The following is a 15,152-nucleotide window of genomic DNA, read 5'->3' on the forward strand; positions in this document are numbered from 1 at the left end:
AGTCATGCTGGCCACAACATGACCCAGAAGCTGTCTGCGGACAAACGCCGGCTCCCTCAGCCTATAGAGCGAGATGAGCGCGCAACCCCAGAGTCGTCTGCAACTGGACCTAATGGTCAGGGGTACCTTTACCTTTACCTATGTAAATAAATACTTTTTAAAAGAACTTCTTTTGTCCTGTCTCTTCTAACATTCAGCTTCATTAGCTGTCCCCGAGTTTTAGGAGGAAAACTTTTTCTATCCACTTCCTCCACCCCATTGTATACTTTTATACACCTCTGTTAGGTCACCTCTTACTTATTCTCTAACCTAAAAGGCCACAAAAGTTGCAACTTTTCCTCAGAGCTGACTTGCTCCATCCCCTCGGTCTCTCAGTTGTGCCAATTCAGTGACCTTGCTGCCCTTCCCTTCCCTCCTCTGCTATGTTGCCAGGTGTCAGTTAACAGAGTGAAGATCCTGGCTTCCCAGTTGGGTAGGTGATGGTTTTGTGTTGCTTCTTTTCCACCCTGTGTTGCAGCCCTGGTGAAATGGCTGCTAGCAGGAGACATTTTGGAGCATATAAATGACATGGCGAATAATCATGTACCCTGCCTTGAGCTCCTTAGAAGAAAGAAGAATTAAATAAAATGGACTGTCCATGATGCATAGGGGCAAATGCAAAATATGTCCCTTGGGAGCTTTCTCGTATAATTTCTAATTGCAGTCCCTACCCCTCCGCTGCTCATTTATCGGGGAATGAATTAGATGCTTAATGCAGTCAATATCTAGCCTCTTGCCGCATCAGATCAGAAGAAAAATCCTTGCTATGTACAGTGGTACCTTGGGTTAAGTACTTAATTCGTTCCGGAGGTCCGTTCTTAACCTGAAACTGTTCTTAACCTGAAGCACCACTTTAGCTAATGGGGCCTCCTGCTGCTGCCGCGCCGCCAAAGCCCGATTTCTGTTCTTATCCTGAAGTAAAGTTCTTAACCTGAGGCACTATTTCTGGGTTAGCGGAGTCTGTAACCTGAAGCGCCTGTAACCTGAAGCGTATGTGTCAGGGGTTCAGGAGCAGAAGCACAGGGAAGAGGGGAGATGGAGAGCGAAGGGGAAGAATCTGAGGGCAGCGTACGAGAAGATGACAGTGGCCCGAGAGATTCCATGAGCCTCTCCAGCGAATCGGAAGATTCACAGAAGGGGGTGCCAGTGGCCAGGGCAAGGGGATTCCCAAGGGGGACACTCCAGGAGCAAGGGGCCAGCAGGGACTCCCAGAGTAGCAGTTGGAAATCAGGACCAGCTTCCCCACCAGAGCAGAGTGGGGGGGAAGAGTCCCAGGTATCGAGGGCAGAGGATTCCACACCAGGGAGTGAAGATAAGTCAGGGCTGGCCATGCCTCCATCGGAGAGCCAGACAACGGAGGGGAGGTCAGATCCGGGCAGTATCCCGGAAGAGGGAAGCAGTGACAGAAGCAGTGTGACGGTCAGGAGGAAGGTCACTGGGTTGGCGCGAGAGGCAAGTTCAAATGTACAGGAGCGCAGGACAGCAGAGAATGAGGATTGGGAACCGGGTCCTAAAGCCCGCCGGAGGGAGGGGGAGGAGTCAGCCGACTCAGCGTCGGAAGAGTCCAGAAAGGGGAAAGCCCCAGCGGGCAGGAGGACCCAGAGGAGGAGAGAACAACGGAAAAGGTGGAGCAGGGCTAGGATCTTAAACTGGTGTCAGAGGGGAGGAGATTCAGACGGGACTTCGCCGGTCTGGGGTTTAAGACGTAGGGCTGCGCGCTGCGGCTTTGGAATGGAAGTTGAACTTCAATAAAGACTTTTGTACATAACGACGATCGGGCGTTGGTCCTCTGTGAGCTGGGACCTAGGGGCAGCTCTGACAGTATGTAACCTGAGGTACCCCTGTATTGATTTTTTTCCTTTTACTGATATGAGATGAGCGGGGTAGGCAGCACAGATAAATATTTTTTCTACTGTGATTCCTAAACTCTGGAACTCCCTGCCCTTGGAGAGCCACCAAGCTATTTCTCGACTGCCTTCACTGGCAGGGAAAACATCCTAACCAAGGGCTATTGCCATTGCTGCATTTCTCCACCAGCATCCCAAAGGACTTCCCCATTTCACTTCAATGGAAGGAAGAGCTGTTATTTGTGCATGCGTCATGAGATGCAACTAGTCTGCTGAAGTGCACTATTCTTGAGCGCACTCGAGTACACTTTGAGTTCAGAAAGGTAGTGTGTGCGCGCACAAATTTGAACTCAGACGTCTCCAGTTCTGTTCCAACATTCTGACCACCATGACCCCACGCTTCCTCTGGCTTCTGGTCCCAATTGTTAATGCACCTCTGTCCTGATAATCACTACATCACATGGGCTTTGTTCAGATGAAGTGTGTGTGTTTCTACAAAGAAGAAAATGCAGCATACAAATCAGAAAATTAAAAGAATATGTAAGTACTCCTTAAGGAGGGCCTGTTGAGGGAAAAGTTATGATGAGCCACTCGCTGTGGGTGGAAGTCAGACAACGCAAAACACAACATACGCATATACACAAAATACAGGTCTCCGTGAAATGGCATAAGAACTACCAGGCTTGCTGGGATCATTTCCCATGCGCAGTGAAATGCTTTCCTTTCCCTTTTTTCAGCCAGTATAAATGAGTTCCTCTGGGATGTGGACTGCCTTGCTAGAAAGGGAGAAGGTAAACCTGTGGCTGGAAGAATGGGTGCTTCAGAGCTTCCCATCCATGGCCAAGAGGCAAACTATTTCTTGAAAGCAAAACAGCTGATGGGAGAATGCATGTAAACGTACTGTATATAAAGTAATTGATTCTAAAATGAAACTGGACACCTGTAAGAAAAACCCTGAGATACCCAGGCAAATTGCACGCTAGCTGTTCGCGTTGAGATGTTTGTACTAACTGTATTCCCCCCCCCCTTGCTTTAAAGGGTGGAAAAAAGACCCTGACAGATCAACTTTTCCCTGCTCTTGAGAGAGGGAAGAGGTTGCTTTCGAATTTCTGCTGCTTAAGTATGATTTATTAATAATAAGCCCTTTAATTAGCAGACAAATGGGCTCTAAGAAGGCAAAGGGGGGCGGAATATGCTCCTCGCTTTCCTTGTCCGCGCTTATTCCTGATTGATTTCCCAACAATACCTAATTCTATTATTCAAAGTGATTTCCCCGCGGGCGGCAGTTTATTTCTGTCATCAAATATCTGATGAAATCTTTAGGCATGAAATATTACGCCTAGTAGCAACAAATCGCATATCGTGCTAACAAGTCACAAGCTAGCCGGAGTTGGCGTTAGAGTGTAATTTGAAAGCGAGTGAAGTGATAATGCCATGTGCACTGCTTTTGTGAGCATGCATTAATGTGTCTTTGACTCGGCTGCCCATTGACAGCAAATTGACTTCTGCTAATAGAGTGCAGGAGGGGACAAGGCACTTGGGGGGGGGGGGAGCTGGAGCTGGGGTGGATTGATGCAGCAAATAAAGAATATTGACCGGCAAACCACAGTGCCTTGGTAGCCTTTAATCTACGATTGCCCTTGATGGGAATGTTTTAATGCAACTTTAGCATCAATTGCATTTGCAGGCCGATGGCCTGCCTGCTGGGTAGCGCTGGGCAAACGGCAGAGCTCAGAGTGTGTGGCCGCTTCAGAGCTCATGGCTATCGATCGCTCGGGGCTCAGGAGCCTGAGTTATAATTATTTCATTAAGCTGCTTAATGGTTATCAAATATGAACCCTTCCATAGCTCTGCTGAGGAAACGTAGGGAGTTGAAGTTTCCTCACTAATTCAGGGGGATCTCGTTTTAGGAAACTGTCAGATGCTTGCAAAGCATCTTGTTCCCTCCTAAAGAAGTAGAAAAAAATAATATTTTGCAGGGATCAGCCCAAAGCAAAACCAAAAGTGCTGTATTCTCTTCCCGTCACACCCAATAACATACTGGAATCATCATGCCAGTCTGTTTCCCCATCATCAGTGTATCAGTGTAAAATTCTGGCCTATAAAAAGTACAACCAATAGAGATTCAGTGGGAGCCTTCTGCGTGCTCCCTGTGGAACAGCCCTCCCTTCAGATGTCAAGGAGATAAAGAACTACAGTACATAACTTTTAGAAGACGTCTGAAGGCAGCCCTGTATCAGGAACTTTTTAATGTTTGATGTTTTGCTATGTTTTTATATATGCTGTAAGCCAGTCAGAGTGGCGGGGCCAGATGGATGGGGTATTAATAATAATAATAATAGTAATAGTAATAATAATAATTAAATGCCTGCGGAAAACTTTTCTATAATGGTTAATTGATGCCTGTTCTTAATTTTTAAATGGTTTATATTGTATGCTTTTATTGCTGAGAACCACCTTGAGATATATATATTAGGACACAGCAGTATACAAATATTTTTATAAATAAAATATTCATTTAGGACTCAGTTGAGCCAAGGGTTTTTTCTCCCACTATCAGGTGTTAAAATTGCAGCTGCAATGCCAGAAAGAGATCTGTTTATTACCATTTTTGAGAATCGCCACAGTGCTTCTCTCATTTATGTTCTGAGTTTCCCGCTGGAGTGCTACATACTGTACCTTTTGTATCTTATGGCTTTTGGGTCCCATTGTTTACTTTCATTTATGTCTATGTGTCTGTATTGCATGTGAACCCACTGAGACTGGCACTGCACGCATTCGATGAAATGGTTCTAGTCCAGTGGTTCCCAAACCTTTTCTCCAACAGACCCCTCAAAAACTACTGACAGTATTGGTGGTCCACCTAACAATTTCTCTGCCTATTGTGCTGATTGCAATGTACCGTGCTAGATGCTGTGTGATTTTTAATTGTATTTATGCAGGCACATTGTGAACCACCACCTGAACGAAGCTCATGGACCACAGTTTGGGAATCCTTTGTTATTTAGTAGTTTAGTCGTGTCCGACTCTTCATGACCCCATGGACCAGAGCACACCAGGCACTTCTGTCTTCCACTGTATCCCACAGTTTGGTCAAACTCATGCTGGTAACTTCGAGAACACCGTCCAACCATCTTGTCCTCCGTTGTCCCCTTCTCCTTGTGCCCTCAATCTTTCCCAGCATCAGGGTCTTTTCCAGGGAGTCTTGTCTTCTCATGGGCACCCTTACTTTACTCCAATTATCTTTGACCTTTTCACACCTAGGACCTACTTTTAACCCAAACATGCATCGGGGGGCCCCAAGATCTCTTAATCCTTTACCATACACCTGCATGGCAGTAGTGCTCCTATTGCAACCCACTTTGGATCAGGCCATGACATTATCATCATCATCAGCCTTCCTCCCATCTGACTGCACGCCCCACTCATTCTTGGCGGCTCCCAACAAATATTAAAAGCACAGTAAGGCATCAAACATCAAAAACTTCCCTGAACAGGGCTGCCTTCAGATGTCTTCTAAAAGTCAAGGAGTTGCTTATCTGTTTGACATCTGATAGGAGGGTGTTCCAAAGGGCGGGTGCCACTACCAAGAAGACCCTCTGCCTGGTTCCCTGTAGCTTCACATCTCACAGTGAGGGAACCGCCAGAAGGCCCTCGACGCTGGACTTCAGTGCCCAGGCTGAACGATGGGGGTGGTGATGCTCCTTCATGTCCTGACCCACCAGCTGAAGACCAGCACATCTACTCCATGGAAACCTATGCACAGAAATGTTGTTGCACCAGCCCAACACAGTTGTCTCTCTGGAAGGTCTGGCTTCTGAAGCTCTCCTTCCTGACCATTCACTTTTTGCTACCACACACAGGCCTCCTTGGACCTCCTTGCCCTTTGGACCCCAAACACAGCCTCATCCCTTTCCTGTCTCACGTTAGCTCCCATGTCACCCCCCTTATCCTCACACCCCTGTGTCTTTCAGCTCTCCGCCTGCTTTGTCCCTTCTCTTTCTCCTCAGGTTCTCTGCCTGCAATCTGACAGTCCCTTAAGATGTACAACAGGGAAATCAACTCCCTTTCAAAACAAACAAGCAAACACACACCTGCCAGGACTTTAGTACAAGCTACCTGCCGAGTCCTAGAAGCTGTTTGCCACGAAACCAGTCAGGGCCAGTCCAAGACATTATTCCGCCTGAGGCAAAGGACAAAATGGTGTCTTTCCATTCCATGCACTGAAGTAGACCAGGTCTTCCTTTAGGGCTGAAGATGGTATTGCATCTTCCACCACTCCTAAGGGCAGCAAGCTGGGTTAGGAGGATATAGGGCAGGCCATGGGGGCACACCCAGTGTTGCCCTTCAACGCTTCACTGCCATCCCCCACTTCCTGCATATACTGTTCAAGGCAGTTGCCTCATTCTGTCTAATAGCAGGGCCAGTCCTGCAGCCTGTAAATGTAGTCAGCCTTATTTATAATAATTTCCCAATCAAAACAGAGCTTCATGGCTTCCTTATCACGAACAGCAGATGAGGGGACAAACATGTGCCTGGGCTGTATGCAGTGAAAGCTGTTCTTATTGGGGCAAGGGGGGCACTGCCCTGATAACCTCTCTCTGCCTTCAGTCAGCCCCGACCTACATGCCTGTCTTCTTACAACCAGGGGAATAATCCTGCCTCTCAGCTTCTTCCTCCTCAGTCTCAGATTTGCCCTTGCAGAACTCTGCAGGGAGGTAGATGGGGACAAAACAATGATTTATTTATTTATTGCATCACTTACAGTTGGCCTCCCTGCCTTCCACCCTACCTATTCTTTATTATTATTATTATTATTATTATTATTATTATTATTATTATTATTATTATTAATTTACCTGTCCTTTACCTTTATGTCCCAGGGCGGGTTACAAGAACCTCCATTGACTGTACCACTTTTGATTACAGGGTGGCTCTCAAATTTAGTTTTATTTATTTGCATATAGGTTCTGGAGAGCTACTAGGCCTTAGGAAATAGCTGGGTTTGTTTCCAAAGCAGCCCTTGGATGGAGCCAAAGAAGCAATCCGTATACACAATAATGATGTATGATGCACACGTTTACATCCCGGACTAAGTCTTCATTCCCCCTCCCCCAAGTGAATCCAGAAAACTTTCCATGTCCACAAACACTCAGGTTGTATCACATCAACACTGCACAGCATCCCATGTTCAGATGGTGAGGGCGGCATTTGTATTCAAGCTTTGTTTGGAAGCCAATGTATTCATTTTCACCTTTATGTTTTTAAAACCCCGGACACTTCAGGAAGGCTCAGCCCCTAATTTTAACAACCTGATTCCTAGTTTTTTCCCCTGGCTAGGTAATACAGCTCAGTAGACTCCTTTATCAGTATTCTCAACTGCCTTCCAACAGATGCTCATTTTCTGTTGCCTCAACCCACGCTGACCTCATTTTCTGTCGCAGAGCAGCCAAGGAGATGGTCAAAATTAGTTATATTAGTGGCTCCTGATACACTCCGTTTATTTGTGAGGCGACAAATATTTCAGCCATTAGGATCTTTCCGTCTCTTATCAGCTTAAATGCACTCACTTATATTCCAAATCACTTCCTAATTTAAAAGCCTATTTGTCTAGATTGTCAAAGGCGTAGGAAAAGGAGGGGGGAGGGGGGAGGAATAAATAAATAAATAAATAAAACCCCGCAGAAACCCGCCAAGCACTTACACTCTGATAGGGCTGTACTCTTACGCGCAAAGTCCTAATCACTTAGTGTGCAGCAGAAGCATGTCACAATCCCAGAGATGGAAATGCGATCCCCTTGCTGAATATGCAGCCTCAGAGGTCCTGGTTTTGGGAGGGGAGGGGGGAGGCGGCTTGCTGTGCCTCCCATCTGAGCAACGAGGGTAAAGGCCAAAGTCTGCACATGCTCCTGTTTTGATGCTTTAGCATTAATCCCAAAGTGTGGAAAGTCTACCTTTCTGGAAGGGGGGGACTGTGGCTCAGTGGGAAAGCACATACACAATGCAGTTGTTACAGAGTCTTCTCGGGTTTTCTCAGTTTCCTCTCGAATCCCCTCACCTCATCACCCCCCCCCCCTTTCGGATGTTTGCCGCTAAGGTCACATTCACACCATACATTTAAAGCACTGCGGTGCCACTTTAAACAGTCATAGATTCCTCCAGCAGGGAGCTGGAGTTTATTAAGGGTCCTTAGAATTGTGAGGAGGCCCCCATTCCCTTCACTGTTCTACAAGAAGAAGAAGAAGAAGAGTTTGGATTTGATATCCCGCTTTATCACTACCCGAAGGAGTCTCAAAGCGGCTAACATTCTCTTTTCCCTTCCTCCCCCATAACAAACACTCTGTGAGGTGAGTGGGGCTGAGAGACTTCAGAGAAGTGTGAGTAGCCCAAGGTCACCCAGCAGCTGCATGTGGAGGAGCGGAGATGTGAACCCGGTTCACCAGATTACGAGTCTACCACTCTTAACCTCTACACCACACTGGCTCTCCCAGAGTTCCCTGGGAAGAGGGATTGATTGTTAAACCACTCTGAGAATTGTAGGTTCCAAGACCCTTTGTTCATGTTGCTTAAATGAAGTGATAACGAATAAATGCTCGAGGCTGATCAATCCTGTTAAACAACTGGGCAAGTGGTTCTATGCATAAAATCAATAAGAGGGCAGTTCCCCTCCAGTGTTATCTCTATCGACCAAAGGCAAGGCCCACCTGGACATTTAGCCAGTTACTGGAGACCAGCACAGAGGTCAAGATCATAATTTGGCAGCTATGGAATTACTGAAGGCTTATTTTTATGACTGACGTTATAAGAAGTGCACTGAAGGCTCCCGTGATGTGGCAAAATGACTCACTCTTGAGGCTCTCATATAACTTCCAGATAACAAGGACTGATACTGCTGAGGAGATCAGAGACCATCCCGGCTGTCAGTCCTGGAAGACCTGCTTACTGCCTTGCTGGCCTTTTCCCATCTGGCTTAACTGATTTCAGCTACAAAAGTTGAGGCAGCTGAACATACTCTTGGTAGGGGATGTGAGATATGCCAGGGAAAAGAGGAGCTGGGTTGAGCAGGGAGGACCCTGGGCAAGGTACTGGGCAAGGAGGGATTTGCTGTGGGGCTGGGATGCGTCCAGGGAGATGGGGGCATTTGGCAGCCCCCCAGCTGGCTCCAGCCGGCAGCCGGCAGCTGGGCGAACTTCGGTTCCCAGAACAGCATCAATCAGCAACACGAGTCTCCGAAACGTTCAGAAGCTGTGCATGCTCTTATCAGCAGAGTGAATAAATCCTCACAACAGAAGTGGCGGACAGAGACATGTGAAAGCATTATTTACAGGCGTTTATTCAGCATAGTTCAGGAACAAAGGAAAAACATGTCTGCTTCCCTTCATGTCCAGCAAAACAGCAATCTAGCAAAAGCAATATATAAACGGAAGTTCCCAGCAAGCCGGTGCTGGAAGTAAACAGGCATGTGACACACATCAGTCATGCCTGTTCCTTTTAAGGTGGAAGGGAACTATATCCTAACAGCAGGCAGGGAAAGGGGCACATGGCACAGGCCATTAGTGACTGTGTCATGTGCCAGGCCCTCCTCCAACTGGGGGGATTGAGGCTGTCCTATCAGCCAGCCCCCAAGTCTGTGGCTGCTGTTGCTAAATGCCAGGTCGGCTCTGAGTAACACCTCCCACATCCATTATCTGTTTATGGATGAGGAGGCTGATCGGGTTTGTATCACTGAGTCTTGGGTGGGGGAGCACGATAGAGTTGGTCTCTAACTGTGCCCACCTGGGTACTCAGTACAGCATCAGGACAGGCGAGGGTCCAGGTGTCAGGCGGCAGAGGATCCAACCCCCACGGCAGGGCAGCAGGAATGGATAAGACAAGGAAAAGTTCTTACCAACTGTTCTTTATTCAATATTCACAGAGAGAGGCTTCGAAATGCTGCCTTTGGAATAATGGTGTTGCCCCGAGTAAGTCTCATGCATAACAGCTACAGGCGCTGAAAAGTGCCCTCTGCCTTTGAGCTCTTTGCTCTCCTACTTTCAATGCTTGCCGGGTTCGGTGTGTGTGTGTGTGTGTGTGGAATGCTTTCTAAAGACACTGTGTCTGTCAACTGTTGCCCCCCTGGTGCTTCTTCTTCTTCCTCCTTCTCCTCCTCTCCTATTATTTCCCATTATTTCCCCCTCATCTGCCTCTGAGCTGTGACCTCCCTGAAACCCCTGTTGCAATCCTGAACTGTCTTCTTCTCCTCTGGAAGGGTCAGGCTGGGGAGGCATTCTCCACCATTCCTCCTCTGCCTAGTCTCTGACACTGGGAGAAGGAGTTGCTGTGGTCTATAGAAATTTTCTCTCTCTCTTTCTCTCTCCTTCCCTTCTTCCCTCTCCCCTCCCTCTCCCCCCCCCTCTCCCAGGCTCTCTGTCCAGTTGAGTGAGGGTCCTGAGTGTGTGTTCCTGGCTTTGGGCAATTGGGACAAATTAGGGATTCTGCTGGTTTACCGACCACCTCACTGTCCAGCAGTCTCCCTGCCTGAGCTGACAGAGCTGGTCTCGGAGGTTGTGTTGAGGACCCCCAGACTGCAAGTTTTGGGAGACTTCAACATCCATACTCTCCCTCATTTCTCCAATGAAAACAGGAACGTCCCATTTCTTAATGCTAATTTTACTATTTATACCCCACACATCTTACTGGGTTGCCCACCCACTCTGGGTGGCTTCCAATACAGTGGTACCTCAGGTTGCATACGCTTCAGGTTACAGACTCTGCTAACCCAGAAATATTACCTTGGGTTAAGAACTTTGCTTCAGGATGAGAACAGAAATCGTGCTCTGGTGGTACAGCAGCAGCGGGAGGCCCCATTAGCTAATGTGGTGCTTCAGGTTAAGAACAGTTTCAGGTTAAGTACGGACCTCCCGAACGTATTAAGTACTTAACCTGAGGTACCACTGTATTTATAAAAACATAATGAAACCTTAAGCATGAAAAAAACCTTCCCTATACAGGATTGCCTTCAAACGGCCCGGGGGTCAGATAACTCCATACCCTCCACCATTTATCCAATGAAAAAAGGGACGTCCTAAGGAAAAGTGAGCCATTCTGGGATCAAATCGGAAACTGGGATGGCTTCTCTAAATCAGGGACATCCCTGAAAAATAGGGGCACTTGGAGGTTCTGCAACATCCCATAGCTGTCAAGCGTCCCTTATTTGAAGGGACAGTCCCTTATTCCAGTGCCATGTCCCGCTGCTGTCCCTTATTGATGGGTGTCCCTTAGATGTCCCTTAAATTTCAAAGGAAGCAGCTCCTCTCCCTCCCTCCCTGCCGGCCAGGGAGGAGGGAGGCTCCAACTGTGTTGCTTGGCTGTGTTGCTCACCCAGTAAGAAGTCTAAGAACGACTGGGGGGTGGAGCTTGCATGCCTTATGCTGATCAAATTGGCTGTGTTGCCTGGGGACTCACCTTTGCTCAGCGCTTCCCAGCGGAGAGGTGATGGTGGTTTTCCTTGAGGCTTCGTTTGGCTGCTGGCTAGGCTTTCTGCCTTTGCTCAGAGGGGCTCAGAAGTTGAACATACCTGTGCTAAGTGCTTGGATCGGAATCGGATGGATACGTCATCGACGGCCCACTTACCCTTGCTGGCGAAAAGGGCTGTCTGGAGCAGGGGCACATGGTGGGGGAAAAGGAAAGGAGATCTCGTGGGAGGGGGGGCTTTTGAATTTGTTTTGGAGGCTCCTTTGATTGACTTGTGGGGGAAAAGAAAGGAGCTGGTTGACTAAAATGGTGGGTGACTGGCGATCTTGTGGCGAGGGGGGGAGGCTATGTGTGTGTGGCTAGTTAATGTAAGCTGAGGGGTTTTTTGAATGCTGGACGCCATTTTGTTGCACGTGCTGCTGCAAACTTTGCAGTGCAAAGCCAGGCTGGGGAGCCATCTTAAGTTGAGGCTGCATAGGCCTTGTGGTGCATGTGATTCAGATTCTGTTCAGTTGAACCTCTGGTTACAAAGTTGGTTGGACAGTGTTCTCGAAGCTACCAGCATGAGTTTGACCAGACTGCAGGAGGACAGGAAGACTGGAGTGCTTGGAACAGGTGAGGCTGCAGGTCCCTTATTTTGGCTGCTGGTCCCTTATTTTCAAATCTGTAAGTTGACAGCTATGCAACATCCATGCTAAGGCTGTGGTGTGGCTCAGGACTTCATGGCTGCCATGATGACTATGGGGTTGCCCAATATGTCATCCACCCAATGCACGTTGCACACTAGCTGCCAGTTAGTTTCTGGGCCCAATTTGAAGTGCTGGTTTTGACCTATAAAACCTTAAGCAACTCAGGGCTGCGGTACGTCAAGGCCTGCCTCTCTACATATGAACCAATGCAGACCCTGCAATCATCACCTGAAGCCCTTCTTTGTGTGCCACCTCCATGAGAGGTCCAGAGGGAGGCAACACAAGAATGGCTCCCCATTTGTGGAATGTCTGTCCCTAGAGAAGCTTGCCTAGTGCCTGCATTGTATTGCCTGCATTCATCCTATCCATAGGCGCTAGGGGTGCAGGCACTGGGGCTCTGGGCTCTCAGGGGTGCCAGGACAAAAGTCCGGAGCCCAAGAGTTGAGTCCAGGGAAGAGCCTGCCCATCAGTTGGAGCACCATAATGGGCTCTTCTGCTGCGGGTAGCTCTGTGCCATGAGTTTGGGGGCAACTGAGCCAGCGAGATGCTGAGGCAGCCAGCCGGCTCCGCCCTCCTGCGTGCCTGGGACTGGGCAACCGGGGGGGGGGCGCCGGGTGGATCGTTGCACCCCAGCCCCACATATGCTTAATGCAGCCCTGCCTGCATTGCATATCTTTAGGTGCCAGGTGAAAACATATCTCTATAACCAGGCCTTTTAAATGTGCTTGTGGGAGAGGAAATTATTGGTTTGTTTTTGATTCATATGTATTTTTCGTTCTCATTTTGTGTTTTTATGTTGTGAACTGCCCTGTCATCTTCAGATGAAGGGCGGCATATAAGTTTACAACAACAACAACAACAACAACAACAACAATAATAATAATAATTTGCTACCTGAAGGTGATTGCTTAATGGCATCCAGTGGCTGGTGGCTACTAGCCATCTAATTAGTTTGGTGATTTGAATGTAGGCAATGAAGCAGGTAGAAGCCTCAGTTTTGCTGCTGCCTTGGGAAAAAGAACTTTGGGCTTTTTGGAGCCACCGATGACTAACAAAGACCCCAGTCAAAAGTCCACTAGCCTTCAAAGTCAGTCTATCTCTCTTTCTCTCTGTCTCTCTCTCTGAAATTTGCTCAGTATTCAAACTGCTTAAGGGACCTTTCTGGGATCTACCATTCCCGCATCAATTATATTTAATGACTTACCATGTCACCCAAAAAATTAAAAATAAAATGGAGCACGCTTCATAGTATTTGTCAAGTTTCAGCATTTGGCTCGTGAAAACGCTGGGAGTTCAGCTGCTGATGGAAATGTATTGATTTTTGTCCCCATATTGAATGTTTCAGAAAGAAAGGAAGACGAGGGGGGAAAATGCAACTCCCCTGGTTCCAATTAAAATCACCTGTTAACTTTAAAAAGTCCCTTTTAAAAAGGGTTTAAAAGATTTTCATTTAATTGATTCCCATGTAAAATGCCCTTTACAATTACCACCACAAACTAGTCGGTACCTGCTGGGTAAAATCCTATTTGAGATGTTGATCAAGACTTCCACACTTACCACTTTTCATACTGAGTTTTAAATTCCTTATTGATAGCTTGCATCTGTCAGCAACAGATATTTTTAGTGAGTTGCAAAGAAAAAAGAAAAGAAAAAGGAGAAAGAAAAGCTTTTAAAAGATTGGAATGGCTTTATTTTGATTGTGGTTGCAAGTGTTAGCTAAGCTGTGAAAGGCCTGAGACATACAGACTGCTGGGCACACACCTTAAACTACAGGGGTGAAATGGTTTGATTCTCTTGCACCCTCATCCAGCCCCCCCAAGTTCTCCTCTGATGACGTTTCCATCTCAATGAATGCTACAGTACAATTGCGCACAATGGAGCCAAACACGTACCACATCCATGATTTCAAAGCATTTCTGCTATTTTGAGCTGTGTGCACATAACTCCCATGTTGGCTAAAGAAAACTTGAATCTGTGGCTGAAAGTCAAGGGTCCTGCATCCTTTTCCAGGACACTCCATTTACCCCTCCCAACTGGTTTCCTATCCATCTCCCAACAGACACTCAGCTTTTTCCAGCATCCTTAGGAAAAACACTGGGCTGTTGGGAGGGAAGAGTTTACCCCTTCAATATCCCCTGTTTTCTGCTCTCTCTCTCTCTCTCTCTCTCTCTCTCTCTCTCTCTCTCTCTCTCTCCTTCTGGAAACCTGAGATTGCTGAGATCTGCCTCTTCTTTCTAAATAGCCCCATTTTGACTATGCAAACCATCATCACCCAGTACCAGAGTTCTGTATTTGTATATTGGATGTGCTTGCAATCAGGTAGCCTTTGAGAGTCCGCTTCAGACCCTGGTCACTTCCAGCCACCTATCGCTATCCTAAATTGTGGAAACTTAGGCTAGGGACCCTTTCACTGTGGGATCTTTCCCCACCCAACCTAAGAATTGAAGGTGGTGATACAGATATTTTTGCCTGTAGTGTAATGTATACAGTCAGAATTTTGGGTGTGTTTTTTTTAAAAAAAAATCCTTATGCTTCCTATCTGTAGTTAAACAGTTTTCATAGCCCATCATAAACCTGCAAGAGTTGTTTGACCAGAGACAGTAAGTGGAAGGAAATTTCCTGCCCTTTTGATCTCCTTTAAAAAACCATATGTATGTATGTATGTATGTATGTATGTATGTATGTATGTGTCAGAGCTGCCTCTAGGTCCCAGCTCACAGAGGACCAACGCTAGGCTGTCGTTATGTACAAAAGTCTTTACTGAGGTTTAGTTTCCATTTCAAAGCCGCAGCGCGCAGCTCTACGTCTTAAAGCCTAGACCGGCGAAGTACCGTCTGAGTCTCCTCCCCTATGACACCAGTTTAAGATCCTAGCCCTGCTCCACCTTTTACGCTGCTCTCTCCTCCTCTGGGTCCTCCTGCCCGCTGGGGCATTGCCCTTTCTGGACTCTTCCGACGCTGAGTCGCTTAACTCCTCCCCCTCCCTCCGGCGGGCTTTAGGACCCGGTTCCCAATCCTCATTCTCTGCTGTCCCGCGCTCCTGTACATTTGAACTTGCCTCTCGCGCCAACCCAGTGACCTTCCTCCTGACCGTTACACTACTTCTGTCACTGCTTCCCTCTTCC

This window comes from Podarcis cretensis (genome assembly GCF_951804945.1).
Source record: "Podarcis cretensis genome assembly, chromosome: 15".
Taxonomy (NCBI): domain Eukaryota; kingdom Metazoa; phylum Chordata; class Lepidosauria; order Squamata; family Lacertidae; genus Podarcis; species Podarcis cretensis.